This window comes from Euprymna scolopes, chromosome 45 (genome assembly GCF_053919585.1).
Source record: "Euprymna scolopes isolate OS-2025 chromosome 45, ASM5391958v1, whole genome shotgun sequence".
NCBI lineage: Eukaryota > Metazoa > Mollusca > Cephalopoda > Sepiida > Sepiolidae > Euprymna > Euprymna scolopes.
This window is the reverse complement of record NC_136526.1, coordinates 52,173,966-52,190,031: the sequence shown is the minus strand read 5'-3', so window position 1 is coordinate 52,190,031 and position 16,066 is coordinate 52,173,966. Positions and strand designations below refer to the sequence as shown.

Here is a 16,066-nt window from a genome sequence, read left to right as displayed (position 1 = left end):
AAAGTCCCAAATGGTCACCAATTTAGTACTGACCAGGTTCAACATTGCTTAACTTTGGTGATCCAGTGGGAACCGATGTGTCAACGTGATTATACCGTATAGCAAGATATGATTGTATTTACATAAAGAATAATATATATATATATATATATATATATATATATATATATATATATATATATATATATATATATATATATATATTAAAATTGAGTTTCACTCAAGTGTGAGAAAATTCAAGACAGCAATGCTTAAGATGTCGATCATGAACCCGTACTAATGTACGGGTTCATGATCATTGCAACTAAATTAATAATAGGTGGACAACTCTCATACGGTTGTATAACATTTTGTAATGTAATCCTTAAGTTAAAATCATTGTAACTTGCGCTCTCAAAGAATAAAATGTGATTCTCTTTCCTCTCTCTTTTACACAATAATGACTAACTTCAAAGTGCACTTGTTAAATTGTGTGGTGACCTAGTTAAAACATATTCGCTATGTTTGTAGGCATAGTAATTTTGTTTGCACATGTAAAATTAGAAGTTGGAATAACAATAATAGTTTATGTGTTTTCATTTATTTTTATTTTCACAAGCTCACATGCTTTAACTTATGCCGTGGTCATTCATTTCTAGTGTTCATGAATTCCAGTAATAGGTTGAAAGATCACCGCTGATGTATAAAGTAAGGTAACGCTGTAATAGTGAGTTATTTAGTAGGCGAACCTTTGTTGAAAACAGTGTGCTAACTTGGAATTTCATTTCATCTGGCGACTTCAGGCAGCATACGAAAACAGAATAGTACATCTTCACTTGAGGATATCTATTTCAGATCTACACAGTTATATGAGGTAAGCGATTATTACGCATATGGCAGGCCAAACAAGTAATCATAACATAAGATGCATACAAACAAAATAAATCCGTTATGCATCTGATAAGAATTTGACTTTTCCTTCAGACAATAAAATTTCCTAACTCGCTTTATCTTCCAAGTCTCCAAATGAAGTCGGTAATTACCTAATTGTTTATATTGTAAATATCATGTTGTCTATGTCATATTAAAAACCAACAAATGCTTTTATGGTAATTACCTAATTGTTTATATTGTAAATATCATGTTGTCTATGTCATAATAAAAACCAACAAATGTTTTTATGGTAATTACCTAATTGTTAATATCAGGAAAACCGTAATCAAAATTTCTCTGCTCATTTATATAAATTATAAGAGTTAATGTTCATTTGATTTCATATTTGGAAGAAAGTTCAGTGAGAACGATTGGAAATATTTAAATAATGTTTATAAAGATTGACAGACGATAATAAGTCAATGAATTGTGTGTTTGTGTATTCGTTAATGTTTGTGTGTGTGAAGTAGTGGAGAAAGATGTCGCAGAGATAAGCGCCAAGCGTTCAGTGACACCGATCAGTGGTCTTGGTTTAACTGTGCTCCATTGGTTTAATCTGGGTTTTTTTTTTTTAATAATTGAAGTGGCTCTCAGAAAAAACAAATTTCGAATAAATTCAGAAAGTTCTCTCATCGGTTCAAAATATAATTTTTATTTTTATTTAGGATACTGTATGCACAGATGATATGTGTACAAACGCGTACAAATGCATTTTGATTTTCGATGCTGTGGTGTCTATGTCATATTAAAAACTGTATAATATTTTTATGGTTGTCTTCCCAATTTTAGAATAAGGGCAGAGTAGTCATGATAACGCATGTGGCAGGTCAAACAACAAGTAATCATAACGTAAGATGCATACAAACAAAATAAATCCGTTATGCATCTGATAAGAATTTGAGAGGGAGTCCAGTCCAGCCAATTCATAAAACGTATTTCACTTTTCCTTCAGACAATAAAATTTCCTAACTCGCTTTACCTAATAAGTCTCCAAATGAAGTCGGTAATTGCCTAATTGTTTATATTGTAAATATCATGTTGTCTACGTGATATTAAAAACCGAAATATATTTTTATGTTTTACTTCGCAATCTTAGAATAAAGGCAGAGTAGTTACTTTTTCTTTAAAGGAATTTTCAGTTTTGTAAACATTTCCTCCACTTCAATATGCTTACTTGTTCATATTACAAATACAATTTTGTCTAAAACATGTTATAACAGAAAATAATTTCCATGTTTTAAAAGCTTCTTCTATTCTCCCAATTCTAATTGTTGCTTTAAATATTTTTCTCTTCAATCTATTTTTCAATCTTCTTCTTGACTTCAATGCTACTAGTTATTTCTTAGAGTGTAATATTTTCATTTTATATTAACCATTTCTGACATTTCAGCAAATAATATGCCTTCTTCAAAACGTCAATTTCCAAATAACATTATGAGTTCGGAATAATTATTTTTTCCTAACTAACCAATTCTGACAACAAATTTCACTAAGTAATATTCCTTCTTTCCATTGCGGCATGAGTTCGGAGTTATTACATTTTTCCTGCAACGATTTTAGTTTAATTTTCCTAAAGAATTTCACAAAAACATGCAATAAAATGTTTATGCAGAGCAAAAATAATTTTAATGGTTTAAAAAATGAACATAAAAACGCAGATTTAGTTTTTGCATTTAGCAAAACTGTAGAGTCGAAGAAAATGAAGGGAGGAAGCGCCCACGTGTCTGCGCGTCATGCCTTACCTTGGAACGCTCCTACGGTGTGCGTACGTGCATGGCCGAAACATGAAAGAAATTCCAAAATGGCGCCGTCCTCATCTTGTAGATTGTGCGATCATCACTGGGCCCCACGTGACCGTTCTTTGGCTGCTGATTGGCCGAGGACGAACGCCGGAAGGATAAAGGGAGTGTGGTTGGAACATGGGGGGGGGTCTTTTCTAGGATCGACGTCAGTGTGATCGTATCGGTGAACTGCTGCAGCTTTAAGAGTACCTTAGTGTGTGTGTGATTTTTTGGGACTTGCTCGTCTGCTGACTTTACAGGACTTTCTTTTCTGCTGATTCTACAGGACCTGCCCTTCTGCAGAACTTGGAACAAAACTTCAAGCCTCTTCTTTCTTTTCACACGTAGTCGCCTAAAAAGGTAGAATCCGACTTACTTGTGAAACGGCTTTACCTACCTAGTAGAAAAGGAAAATCAATGCGCTATAACTGAATTTCTCAAAAATGGCAAAATAGATCACTGATGTCATCTTTGTAAAAACTAATAAAAAAACCATAATTTATAAACCAATCATTGAATCAGCTGTAAATTAAGTATTTTTATTATTCTGTGAATGTGTTTAACAGGCTGGTATGTTCAAATCGATTTTTCAGTCGGGTAAGACTATTAATATCTGAAAGGAAAAAATCATATAGCAATAAAAAAAAACTGTATTTGTGGAGATATTGTATTTTTGCATTCAATTATAAAGTATGATCAGGATATGATTTCAGAATCATCTTTTCTTCTCAAAAAATGAGGTTCTGATATATAAGTACCAAAGTATGACTAAGAAATATTATTTCAAAAATCATCTTTTTGATTAAATATATTTAATTTCTGATAGAAAAGTATAAACGTACAATACAGAAATGATTTCAAAAGTCAGTTCTTTACAATATCTGTTTGCATACAACATATCAGATTTCATTGAAATAAAATTACACAAATACTAAACAAAAACATCGTTCTTTTTCTTCAGTCTTCTCAGTTTGCTCAAGCTGAGGATTGGGCCTCCTACCAGATACCAGGCATTAATCCACTAATATACTCCAACCTAGAGATCTTTTCAAGATTGAAATCGTCTCTTTAGCTGCAACTATTTGAATCTGTTTTGTACCAAGTTTTTCAAGCTATATTTGTCAAGTAATTTTTAAAAATATTTTAAAGAGTATAGTTGTTTCTATAAAGCCATTAGATTTCTTTTCATTTATTATTTTGTTATCTTTATTATTTTCATTTTTTGTAGTATTTGCTTGCATATGTCGTGACATAGGTTGTTTGCTTGTAAAAGTAGAACCACATAATTCATAAAATATGGTTTCCCTCTGTTTAATTTATAGGAACAGGCCTTTTTAATGTAACATGCATTTAAGCAAACCGCACACACATCCATGCATACACCTTTTAACCAACGCATCAGTTGTCGCCCCTGTGGTAATCTCCACTTTCCCCAACAGGTGGTGCTTCCTTTTTCCTCTTCCGTTTTCTCTCTGTCTTCTTTCTCTTTCCACTCGAGACATAGAGCTGACAACACGTGTTTGCCTTCAATTCAAACCTCAAATGTGAGTAGCATGCAAGTTACGTCCATGCCTCGACAGGGCATTCATCTTTTCTCAAGATAGGTTTCGTACAAACTCTTACACACACAATGAACTTCCAAGGTATGCTTCTACGAACTCTCACGTACATTCACACATGCATTCACACAACGAACGTTTATCTACATGCATGCTAGTTATAAACACACAAACACTCTGTAACGTTCATAACCTTTCTGTGTTGATAAATATCCTTTGTACATATGTAAATATATGATCCTGTTTCAGCGTGATTCATTTCAATGTCTTTAATGTACTCATAACATGTGCCATTATTGTTGATTGTGTTCTTTATTATGCTGTCCCAGCAACGATGACCTCCGACAATCCAGCTTATTGAACACACAGCCTACAACGAGGAGATCCAGCTATACAACCAGTATACTAACTGCACACCGGCTCCCCCACAAATTTTACTTCAGTTGAAGTTCTCAGAAATCAGGTGGTTTCTTTCTAGGACTAACCCATAGATATTCTGATATTCCATTAAAGTTATCCTTAACCACTCAAACACTGAGTAAATAAAGAAGTTATGAATATAGTTTTCTCTCTCTAATTGACTATATAAATAAATTATACTTTTCCTGTAGTTTTTGTCTAACTGGATTCCAGGACAACAATTCCCTTTGTTTGGTGGAGTATTCTGCTTTGTTTTCTTGACAAATTCTTGTACTGAGTGAGATTACACACTCGAATATAGTCAATGTTCAAGTTCTGGCTTTTTTTAAAAATCTTCTTCCTTTGAAGATTGCAACGCTGGGTATGGGGCAGCAAAACCAGCTGCCAACATTGATTTTTATTGAAACCAAGCAAGAGTTCTTTTTAGTATTCTCGTTGTTCCCTTAAGTGCAATTGTCTGGATCTCTTTTGCACTTGGTTCCCCAGGAATATTAGTTAGGTTGGACTTCAGGTTCTTCTTCATAAGCCCTGTGGCACCTATAACTGGTATGATTGATATCTAAGATTCCAGTTTCTTTTCATATCATACATGAGACCTTGATATTTGGTCTGTTTAAGCTCTGTTAAGACCTCCATCATTAGAAATACTCGCTTCAAACAAGGCTGCAACTCTCTCTGACTTATTCCATATAACTATATCAGGTTTCACAGCAGTAAGGTAAATGGCTGTAAGGATTACATGGTTTTAATGTATGGTATATAAGTTGATTCCAACTGTTCTTTCAGGTTAATTTTCCCAAGATTTTCTGCTACATTGGATGTTTAATTTTTTACAGATGGTCAAGTGGATGTATTTACATACTCCATCATGTCTCGTTGTGTAGTAGCCATCCCCTAAAAGAACCTGGCAACTTGATACTAGATGACTCACACTTTTCAATTCCGTGTGGCAGAATCTACATTTGTTGTCATTAGTTAGAACTGCCATCTTCTTGAATGCATTGGTCATAAATACCTGGTCTTAAGCAGCCATGATAATCATTTCCTGATCGTGGTGGAGGGATCCCCCTTTGAAACAATCAAAGGAACTTTCTTTGTCTATGTATTCCTGGGGACAGTGTGTGTTTTAATGTGTCTGTTTAAATGAGATTTGGTTGAAAACGCTGCTACACATACCTCACAAGAATATGGTTTCTCCCCAGTATGTGTTCGCATATGTTGCACCATATTTGATTTACTTGTAAAAGAAGAGCCACATACTTCACAAGAATATGGTTTCTCTCCAGTATGTGTTCGCATATGAATGACCAAGTTTTGTTTTTGTGTGAAAGAAGAGTCACATACTTCACAGGAATATGGTCTCTCTCCAGTATGTGTTCGCATATGTTGTGACATATGATGCTTCATTGTAAAAGAAGAGCCACATACTTCACAAAAATATGGTTTATCTCCTATATGTGTTCGCATATGAATGATCAAATTTTGTTTCATTGTAAAAGAATAAGTACACATTTCACAAGAATATGGTTTTTCTCCAGTATGTGTTCGCATATGTTGCAACTTAAATTGTTTACTTGTAAAAGACGAACCACATACTTCACAAGAATATGGTTTCTCTCCAGTATGCGTTTGAATATGTCTAAACATATTTTGTTTCTGTGTAAAAGAAGAGCCACATACTTCGCAAGAATATGGTTTCTCTCCAGTATGGGTTTGCATATGTCTAAACATGTTTTGTTTCTGTGTAAAAGAAGAGCCACATACTACACAAGAATATGGTTTCTCTCTAGTATGGGTTTGCATATGTCGCAACAAATTTCGTTTTTCTGTGAAAGAAGAATCACATACTTCACAAAAATATGGTTTCTTTCCAGTATGCATTTGGATATGTTGCAATATACTTCGTTTTATTGGAAAATATATAGGGTTGTCACAAAAATATTCTTCATGTATTATCATAAATTCGTTTTAGGACAGATAAAACTCGTATAGTTCCAAAGGATATGATTTCTTTTGTTTCCAGCTTTTCATTTTATGCAATGTCAATTTCTTTTTCTTTGTACTGATTTCTAGATATTCTGCAAGATTAAAAAAAATTTTTTTTTAATAATGTTCATTTTATACATGTTCGTAGCAAACAATATTATGATACTAATGAGTAGTTACATTTTTTTAATAAGTGATGAGCTGTTGCATTGTGTACTAAATGAAAAATTGAAATAATTATGCCAAATTTTGTAAGATTGATGATTGATTATATTTTAAATATAATGAAGATATTTGTTGCAAGATTTACCCATTGATAAAATTTATTATCTTTATAAATAATATTAAACTAAATATCGATAAAATCTTCATTAATAATTCTAAAATATAACAGAGTTGTTTTTTTTGTTTACAGGTTTTCATAGTTTATAAGGAAAGGAATTCTTCCAAATAAGTTTTTTTCTGAAGCATTAATACGTTATTGCTAGTCTTGATAAACAGTTATAATAATTCTGTTTATTTACAACACGTTTTGACTAATGTTTTTCTTAATGCATGTAAAAAAATTGAGCACTTTGGTTCAACAATTTAAATATTTAAAGAAAGTAAGAATATATTAAAGTCACCAAAATTATCAACAAATAATTAATATCTACAAAAGATAACCAAATCTAATTTATTTCATTATTTCATATCTTTAATTGTACTAAATAAGATTATTTTGTTGCAAATGTTTTTACGTCAATAAAAAGTAAAATGTTTTTTTATAAAAAAAAGCAATGTATACATATCTCAAATTTTAGTTCAATCCTTATTCACAAAACAACATTAAATGGAAGGTAAAAAATGTGATTATATATTTGAAAATGAAATATCAAAGGTGTTGAAATATTACTTCCGTATCTGCTAGTTAAAAACGAAAACAATATTTGAATGAAATTTAAAATATATTTTCTAGGAAAAAATCATAATTTATGTGGCTAGCATATGTGCATGCTTAAAGGGTCGGTTGCGTAACAAAAAAGAAAGAAAGGCTAGAATGGCGACAACCATATAATAATTTCTTAATATATAATAATATTAATTAGTTGACTGCTGGAAAACTGCTTCTGTCGTACCAGTGTTCAAAATTCTAGCGAAAGAACTGGCCCATTAAATTATCATTCCATTAGCCTCCTACTATTTTTGCCAAAGTATTTGAGTCCGTAATTAACTAAGCTCTAGTCCATCACCTTACAGCTGCTAAACTTCTGACAGACTGACAATATTTGTTTAGGCAAGCCTGTTCTACTGCAGATATCCTAACTGTAATCTCTGAACGTATATACCATACACTGGGCAATGCAGGGGAAGGTAGAGTGGTAGCCATAGATATATCTAAGGCTTTTGACAGGGTATATCACTGTGGTCTTCTCAGGAAAATCAGATCATATGGTATCACTGGATGAATACTTTATATAATTAAATCCTTAAGAGAATAATACATGCCCTAGACGATCGCACATCTAAACTATGCATATGATATAAATGCAGTTCTACCCTGTGACCTTTATTATTCCTAATATACATAAATGACCTCCCTGATAAAATTGTCTCTGAGATGGGTATATTTGCTGATGACACCATGCTCTATAACAGGCACAAGGGTAAAACAAAGGAACACATATCTAAGGAAATGGCAGAAGCACTTGAGGATGACCTCTAATCTGTAGTGGAATGAGGACATAAATGGATGGTCACATTCATTGCTATCAAGACTAAGCTTGTATCCTTTAATAATTACAAGAAACCTTCGCAACTACCAATTGCTATGGATAACGATAAACCACAAATAGCAATAGCTAATGATAAATTATCTGAAAGTACTATGTTCAAACTCCTTGACTTAACATTCACAGGGAACATGAGTTGGAACAGATACATTGAGAGCATTGCCAAGGTCGCTGTGAAAAAGGCGGGCTCTCTCTATCATGCTAGAAAGCTACTAATGCCTGAAAGTATCCCGAACCTCTATGAGGCCACCATTCGCCCATGTATGGAGTATTGTGGTCACATTTGGGCTGGTGTATCTGCTACTAGTCTCTCACTCCTGGACCTGGTTCAAAAGAGAGTCGCTAACCTGACAGGTCCTGAACTGTCATCTAAGCTTCAACCTCTATCCCACTGATGAAATGGAGAGATCCCTAGATGTAAGAAAGTCTTTGACTCCAGTAGTTTCTTCCCCAGAACTGCTAGACTTTGGAACTCCCTTTCAGGATTCTGTTTTCCCAAAGGTACTGACATGCAGAAGTTCAAGTATAATGTGAACAGACATTTTGCTGCTCATCTCCCTACATAGCATCCCTGCAACTTATGGCACTGATAGTAACCCCCTACATCAAAGTGACACTGTGCCTTGTTAGGGGTGAAAATGGAAAAACAATTTATGCAACTATCTTTGTATCCAATATTTGTTAGTAAAAGTTATACTTATTTACATCTAAATAAAGAAATAAATTGGATAAAATATTATATTTTTAAAATTTCAAATGGCTAAGGACCGCTATCCACTCATGGCTGACAGAACAAGATCATGCTACCCCTGTGATGTAAATAAAGGATTCTGCTTGAAATTCCGTCCAAATTCCCGAGTTCAACAATAACAAGCCCGAGTTCGACAAGATACACCTGAAAAAGGTTGGAGGTTACATCAACCGAAACGTTGTGAAAATGACACTCAAGATGAGAAACATAGTCCGATGAATCTAATAAATATAAATAACCAATCTTCATCTCAAAAATTCAGAAATTAAGACATTTGTTACCAAATCCAAATTCATCCAATATTTTCTCATGTGCAATCTATCAAGGCATTGATTATTATTTTAATACTCAACGCTCATATATTTATTTGTCTCCTTTTTTTTTTTTCATTTTTCTTAAACTTTTTCTTCTAGGGGATGGGACATCCAACCAGATGTCTGACATTTACCCCTATTTTAGTGAGTCCAACCAAGAGATCTTTTCAGGATTCTAGCCGTCCCTTTCAGTGCAATCGTTTGTATTTCACTTGCACTTGGTTCACCGGGTATGCTTGCTATGTACTTTTTAAAGTTCTTTTTCATAAGCCCAGTTGCTCCTATGATGACTGGTATAATTGAAACGTCTTTTAATTTCCAATTTCGTTTCATATCATACATAAGTCCTTGATACTTTGTTATCTTTTCCCTCTCAACTCTGTTAAGCCCTGTATCATTGGGTACACTGACCTCTATTACGGTCGTTTTTTTGTTTGCTCTGTCCCAAATCACTATATCTGGTTTAACAGCTGTGTTTTCAAGATATGTAGCAGTAGGGATTATGTAGTCATAGTGAATAGTGTAGTTGTCATTCCCAACTGTTCGTTCGGGTATATGTTCCCAGGAGTTTTTACTACACTGAATGTTGAGTTTCTTACATATCTTTCAGTGAAGGTATTTGCAAACTCCGTTATGGCGATCTGTATAATAACCGTCTCCAAGTAGGACTTTGCAACCAGAAATCAGGTGGCCCACACTCTCAACCTCAGTGCTACAGAACCTGCATTTATTATTGTTGCTTAGACCACACATCTTTTTGAAGGCGTTTGTCATGAGGCCCTGGTCTTGTGCAGCCAATATCAACATCTCTTGGTCGTAATGGAGGGATCCTCTTTTGAGCCAGTCCAGGGATTAGGTTCATTTTCAATTATGATTGTTTGCTGATATTTTCAAAACAATGGTGGAAGAAGTCATTTGATTTTTTGACGATGATGAAGACAAATATTGGCATTTTAGTGCAAAGCTTTTTTCTAAGAACTGTGCACCTGTAGAACTGTCTTCCGTTTTCCTGCTTTCCATCTGACTACAATATGGTCGTCTTCAAGTCCAATGTAAACAAGTTCTTGATGAGCCGTTCACCTATGTAATCCAATTTTACAATATTTACACTTCTAACGATTACTATGATATTGTCCCATTGACTACTGTACACTCTTTAACCCTTATCCTCGAGTGGCCTCTGGGCCTTGATAAGTGGTGATTTCTTTTGTAAAAAAAAAAGAAAAAACATGTAAAATTAAAAGGAAAAACGTTAAAATACAGGGGAAGTTAGTCTTTAGATGTTTTTGTTTTGTAAAATTTGAATAACGATTGGTACTGGTTAGTGGGTGGGGGTTAAAATCGCATTGGTTTATATATTTTTTCAAATCATCGTTAGTAGAAATCACATGATTTTTAAAAATTCTTTTTAAATTCTATTTTTTTATTAAAAACACAAAAAATCTTCAACTGTTGTTTATGACCACAAAGAATATAATAAAATATCGCATTTAAACATTCCCGGCAACTATTATCATTAAAATTACATGAAATATTGGTACTCTTGCATAATTTGACCTGAATTCTCATGAATTCCCGTCAAGTATGAATCGGGCGAGACCAGCCAGCAATCATCGGTGTCAGCTGAGCATTGTTCAAATGTTGAAATGCTAACTCTATTTTTTTTTTTTATTCATTTAATTTTTTTTTTCTGTCATGTTTTTAGTAATTTTTAAGGTGATATTAAGAGGGCGGAGGTGACTTTTTAAAAAATGAGGTGCAACAACAAATGCAAACACAAATGTTTACTTAAAAAAACGTGTGTAAAGGATGGTTTCTCCTGGAGATGTACAAATGGACAGTGCCACCAAAAGTACTGAACAAGTCTTGAAAATAAAAAAAAAAACAGAAAAAAAAATACGAAAAAGAAAAGAAAACAAAAAAACTTGTACTTACACCTAACAATTATACAGTTAAAAAATATTTTCTTGGTGAAAAAAACAAACTTTTTGTTGATATTTTGAAAAAGAAAAAAGTTAAATACTAAAATGAAATAAACATATTTTTATTTTTCAAGGTAGTTTTTTTGTTATTTTTGATTATTTGCATTTTAATTTTTTCCGGTTTGTTTTGTTTTTTTTTCTATTAGTCTGCATCTGTTATGACGCTCGCATGACACCGATGATTGCCGGTCTCGCCCAATCCATACTTGATGGGAATTCACGAGAATTCAGGTCAAATTATGCAAGAGTACCAAAATATTTTTTGTAATCCTAATATTTTATTTTTGTAAAAAATACTGAATAATCAATCCCTAATTCAATGATGATACTTTCTAGCAGCTCCTAGCCAGATGTGACAACAAACTTCCATCCTTAGACGTACCTATTTAACCTGAATCATAACCTCTCGTCTCCAAACCGTTTTTCTTATGCATTTTTGCCAGTTAGAGTTTGGGTTTGGGTATGTGCCATGTTTTTTTATTATCGATATTTATAGCAAATAAATAAATAAATAAATAAAAATGTAAAAAAAGAAATTATGCAAGAGTATCAAAATATTTTTTTTAATCCTAATATTTTATTTTTGTAAAAATACTGAATAATCAATCCCTAATTCAATGATGATACTGTTAATTCGATAAATTACTTTTGTTTACATCATATTGATTTTCTTAAACACAAACTTATTCGTAATACATAAAAAAATATTTTAAAGGAAAATTTTAGCTGTTAATATTACCGATTTTTTATTTTCATAAGATAGTAAAAGTAAATTAATCTGTTTTTATTACATAAAGAAATAATTTAGTAAAGGTGTTTTGTTTACAAAAAAAACAATATATTTTCATAAGGGTGTAAAAATTATATTCCGTTATCATCAATTAATAAATATTAAAAACGTCATGAAAACTTTAGGAGGGCAGCTATGTACTTGAAAAGGAAATAAAGTCACAATAGAAGGAAAAGTTTACCAAAAATTTTCAAGTAAATGGATAATCTTTAAATGAGCAGCTGTGCGCCTGAAAGGAGAGTAAATTAACAACAAAACAAACATGAGAATAGTGACATTTCATAGAATACTTTATTAAAAAAAATATTGGTTCATATATACGAGCAGTATCCCTCCTTATAATTTTTTTATTTTCATGGTTTTTAACATTTTTTCAGTGGATTAAATGGACACTAGTCTACTAGATTATAAAAAGAATAAAAAAGAAGTCAATGTTGAAATATTTGTAAGAATACTCAGTTTCTAACGCAACAGCGCAACACTGTATGAAATCGGTCACCATTTTAGAACCACACAACGTTTTAGGTCAATTTTTTCGAATTTAGCATTTTTAAAGCAGTTCGCACTTTTTCGATTATTTTATATACATTTTTTTTTTTTTACACGGTGATCACCACTTATCAAGGCCCGGAAGCCACTCAGGGATAAGGGTTATTGCAAGTACATTACGTTAGTGTGGGGATTTGATGAAGTGTTTACTTAAGGGGGCGGTTCATTAGGAATTTGTTAACATTGGACTTGAACACATCCAAGTTGTAGTCCGGTGGGAAGCAGGCAGACGGAACAGAGTTCCACAGGCGTGCAGTTCTAAGAAAGAAGCTTTGTTCATGGAATCCACGTTTTGTTCTAGGCACAGATAAAGAGTGGGAGAAATTTTTCACAGTGGATTCTGCTAGACGGGTGTTTTTCGTGAAAGATTGGCGAGGGGGGGGACCAGAGATTGGAGTTCAGACGAGCACCTTTAAGTTTCATCATACGATATTTACAAAGGCTTTTCCCAGAAAATTTTTTTTGTTTTGAATTTTTGCTTTTTAAATATGCAATTTTCAAGTTTAAATTAACAGGAACACTCTTTGGTATACTTACGTGTATGCACAGTTTCTAATTCAAGATGAGCAGTTGCCATGAAAATAACAATAGAGAAGAAACAGGCTTGCAACGCCTCTTCTGTGAGAGAGAGGTTGCAGGGAGGAAAAAATGGCATGCCCTATAATAGGTGTATCAGAATTTGGGGGGGGGATTTTTGACACCCCTAACACGAAACTGTGAATAAAATATAAAAAAATTCTCTTTTAAAAGTGGGTTGTTTATTTTCTTTATGGAATATACTTCAAAATACACTATTAAAGTTGTTTAAAAAATAGAAATATTATTTTTTTTTTTAAAAGAGTGTTTACAAAGTGCCGGCATGCCTTCATGCAGCCATTTTTTTACGTAATGAAATCAATTGAATTTTACGAGTTAATTTTTTTCAATTTTTAAACTTAAAAAATCTATCAAAATTTTTCTATTGGTTAAATTTTTACAATATTTTCAGTATCAATGTGAAATTTTATTCTCTTTCCAATAAACCGAATATAATATTTTAGACAAAGTGTTTTTAAATCCCACCGCCATTTTGAAATGTCTATTAACATTTTAATAATTAATTTATGTATCAAAGTTTTATATATCAGAAATTGAAGATAAAAGATAAATAAATAATATATTGTAAATTAAAACAAAAAAGAAGTGTTTTTTTTTGGAAATTTACCTGTAAAGTCCAAAGTGTAAAACTTTTCTTTTTTTTTTTAAACCACGTTAATTCTTTTTTTTTTTTTTTTTTGTTAATTGGAAGCCTATGTTCTGCTTATATTGTCCAGTAAGAAATGGACGATAACAACAATTTTTTCTATTTCATTCAATATTTTCTTTTTTTAGATATTTTTTTAAAAAATTTCACTCAACAAAAAAGAATAAAAATATAATAAATCAAAAATTTCTTGGAGAATAGGAAAAAAAAATTCCTGGAGTGTTTTTTTTTTTTAAAGGAATAATCTTATGAGGAAAATTTGACTATTTTAAAACTATTTCTATTAAAATATTCCTCCAGGTAAAAGGCTACACGCCTAACGCGAACGTGTAGTTTTTATGTCCTTTTGTTCATCCATCGTTCGAAACAAGGAGAAAGATTACTTCCGTTTTTTTTCGAAAAATGCTTCCATGATCACGCGTTTTTCAAATAATCATTTAAAAAATTCTTTTATTAAAAAAATAAATGGAATTTAAAATATAAGTATGGATAAATTCTTAACAATGAAGAATGGAACTACACATTGAATTGTTCTTTTTATAGGTAAGTGATTTTTTGGAATTTATATTGATTTTTTATACTCGAAAGAAGTAAAATTTCATTGATTTTCTTCAAATCTTTTTTTAAAGAAAGTCGATTAAAAAAAACAAATATTGAATAATCTGCTATTAAACCTGTTATTTCTTTTTAAATTTGGTCTTTGCTTCTTTAATTGAAAAAAAAATAGGGTTTGAATTACATTTTTCAAGTAGTTATAAGCTTGTAAATATAGGAGGTCGAATTATTCAATTTTTTTTTTCACGCATTCTAAAGATCGGTTTCTGACACTGCTACCTCTACCAGGCTACGAATTCTATTTTGAACCTTGTCAAGGCAGGATAAGATCTTTCTAGCAGCTCCTAGCCAGATGTGACAACAAACTTCCATCCTTAGACGTACCTATTTAACCTGAATCATAACCTCTCGTCTCCAAACCGTTTTTATTATGCATTTTTGCCAGTTAGAGTTTGGGTTTGGGTATGTGCCATGTTTTTTTATTATCGATATTCATAGCAACAAAAAAAAAAAAAATAATAATAATAAAATAAAACAAAAATAAAAAAATTAAAAAGAAATCTTTAAAAAAAATCTTTAAAAAAATACATAATTGGAGAGAATTATATAATACTACAATTCTTTGTTTATATGCAAACCTGGAATGTTGACGCATTTCTATATTAAAAACAAAGTGAAACATAATGGTTTGGACGCGCCCCAATAGTAAAAAAGAACACGTAAAAGCAATTAAATTCAAGTAATACTTACTTTTTGTTTGGCAATCTGCTTTTAACAAAGAAACGATTATCAGATGAGTTATTAAACCGGATAGAAGTCAACATATTAAAATGGCGACCGGAAAAGCAAGTTCGCATAAAATTATAATAATTATTTTCATTTTTTGCCATTTCAAGTTTTGATTTTATTTTTTATTATTACATATTGTGTTAAATTAAACATGATTTTATTGTTAAATATTTATTCATGATTTTTAAACAATAAAATGATAGTACCTAATTTATTAATGTAAAAAAAATCTGATCACTTTTAATATGAGTGGGGATAAAAAATGTCTGTGAGTTGAGTTGAAAAGATGATTTCTTTTATTGTGAAATTAAACAAGAGGAACTGCCGTGCAGGATGGTACATATTGCATCAGTTAATGTTAAATATTGGTTTTAATGAAATTTCGGGTTTGTATTACTATACACATAGATTCGAAAAAGTTGTCAAAAACACACACACACATATATATATATATATATATATATATATATATATATATATATATATATATATATTAGATAGGCATCACCACATTATCAAGGCCAAGAGGTAACCCAAGGAAAAGGGTTAAAGAGTGTGCAGTAGAAATTGGACAATATAGTAATCATTAGTAATGAAAATTTGGTAAATTTGATAACTTATATGGAACGGCTCATCAAGAACTTATTTACGTTAGACTTGAAG

At 31.8% G+C, this 16,066-nt stretch overlaps 1 long non-coding RNA gene across 1 annotated transcript; it reads right to left on the bottom strand.

Annotated features, from left to right (window-relative positions):
• Positions 1-3,218: 3,218 nt before the first annotated feature.
• Positions 3,219-15,450, bottom strand: LOC145269627 (uncharacterized). Its single transcript, XR_013865146.1, has 2 exons — positions 15,365-15,450; positions 3,219-6,750 (listed from the first exon to the last, which is right to left on the bottom strand). It is a non-coding gene; the product is annotated as an uncharacterized LOC145269627 (long non-coding RNA).
• Between the last annotated feature and the right edge of the window lie 616 nt (positions 15,451-16,066).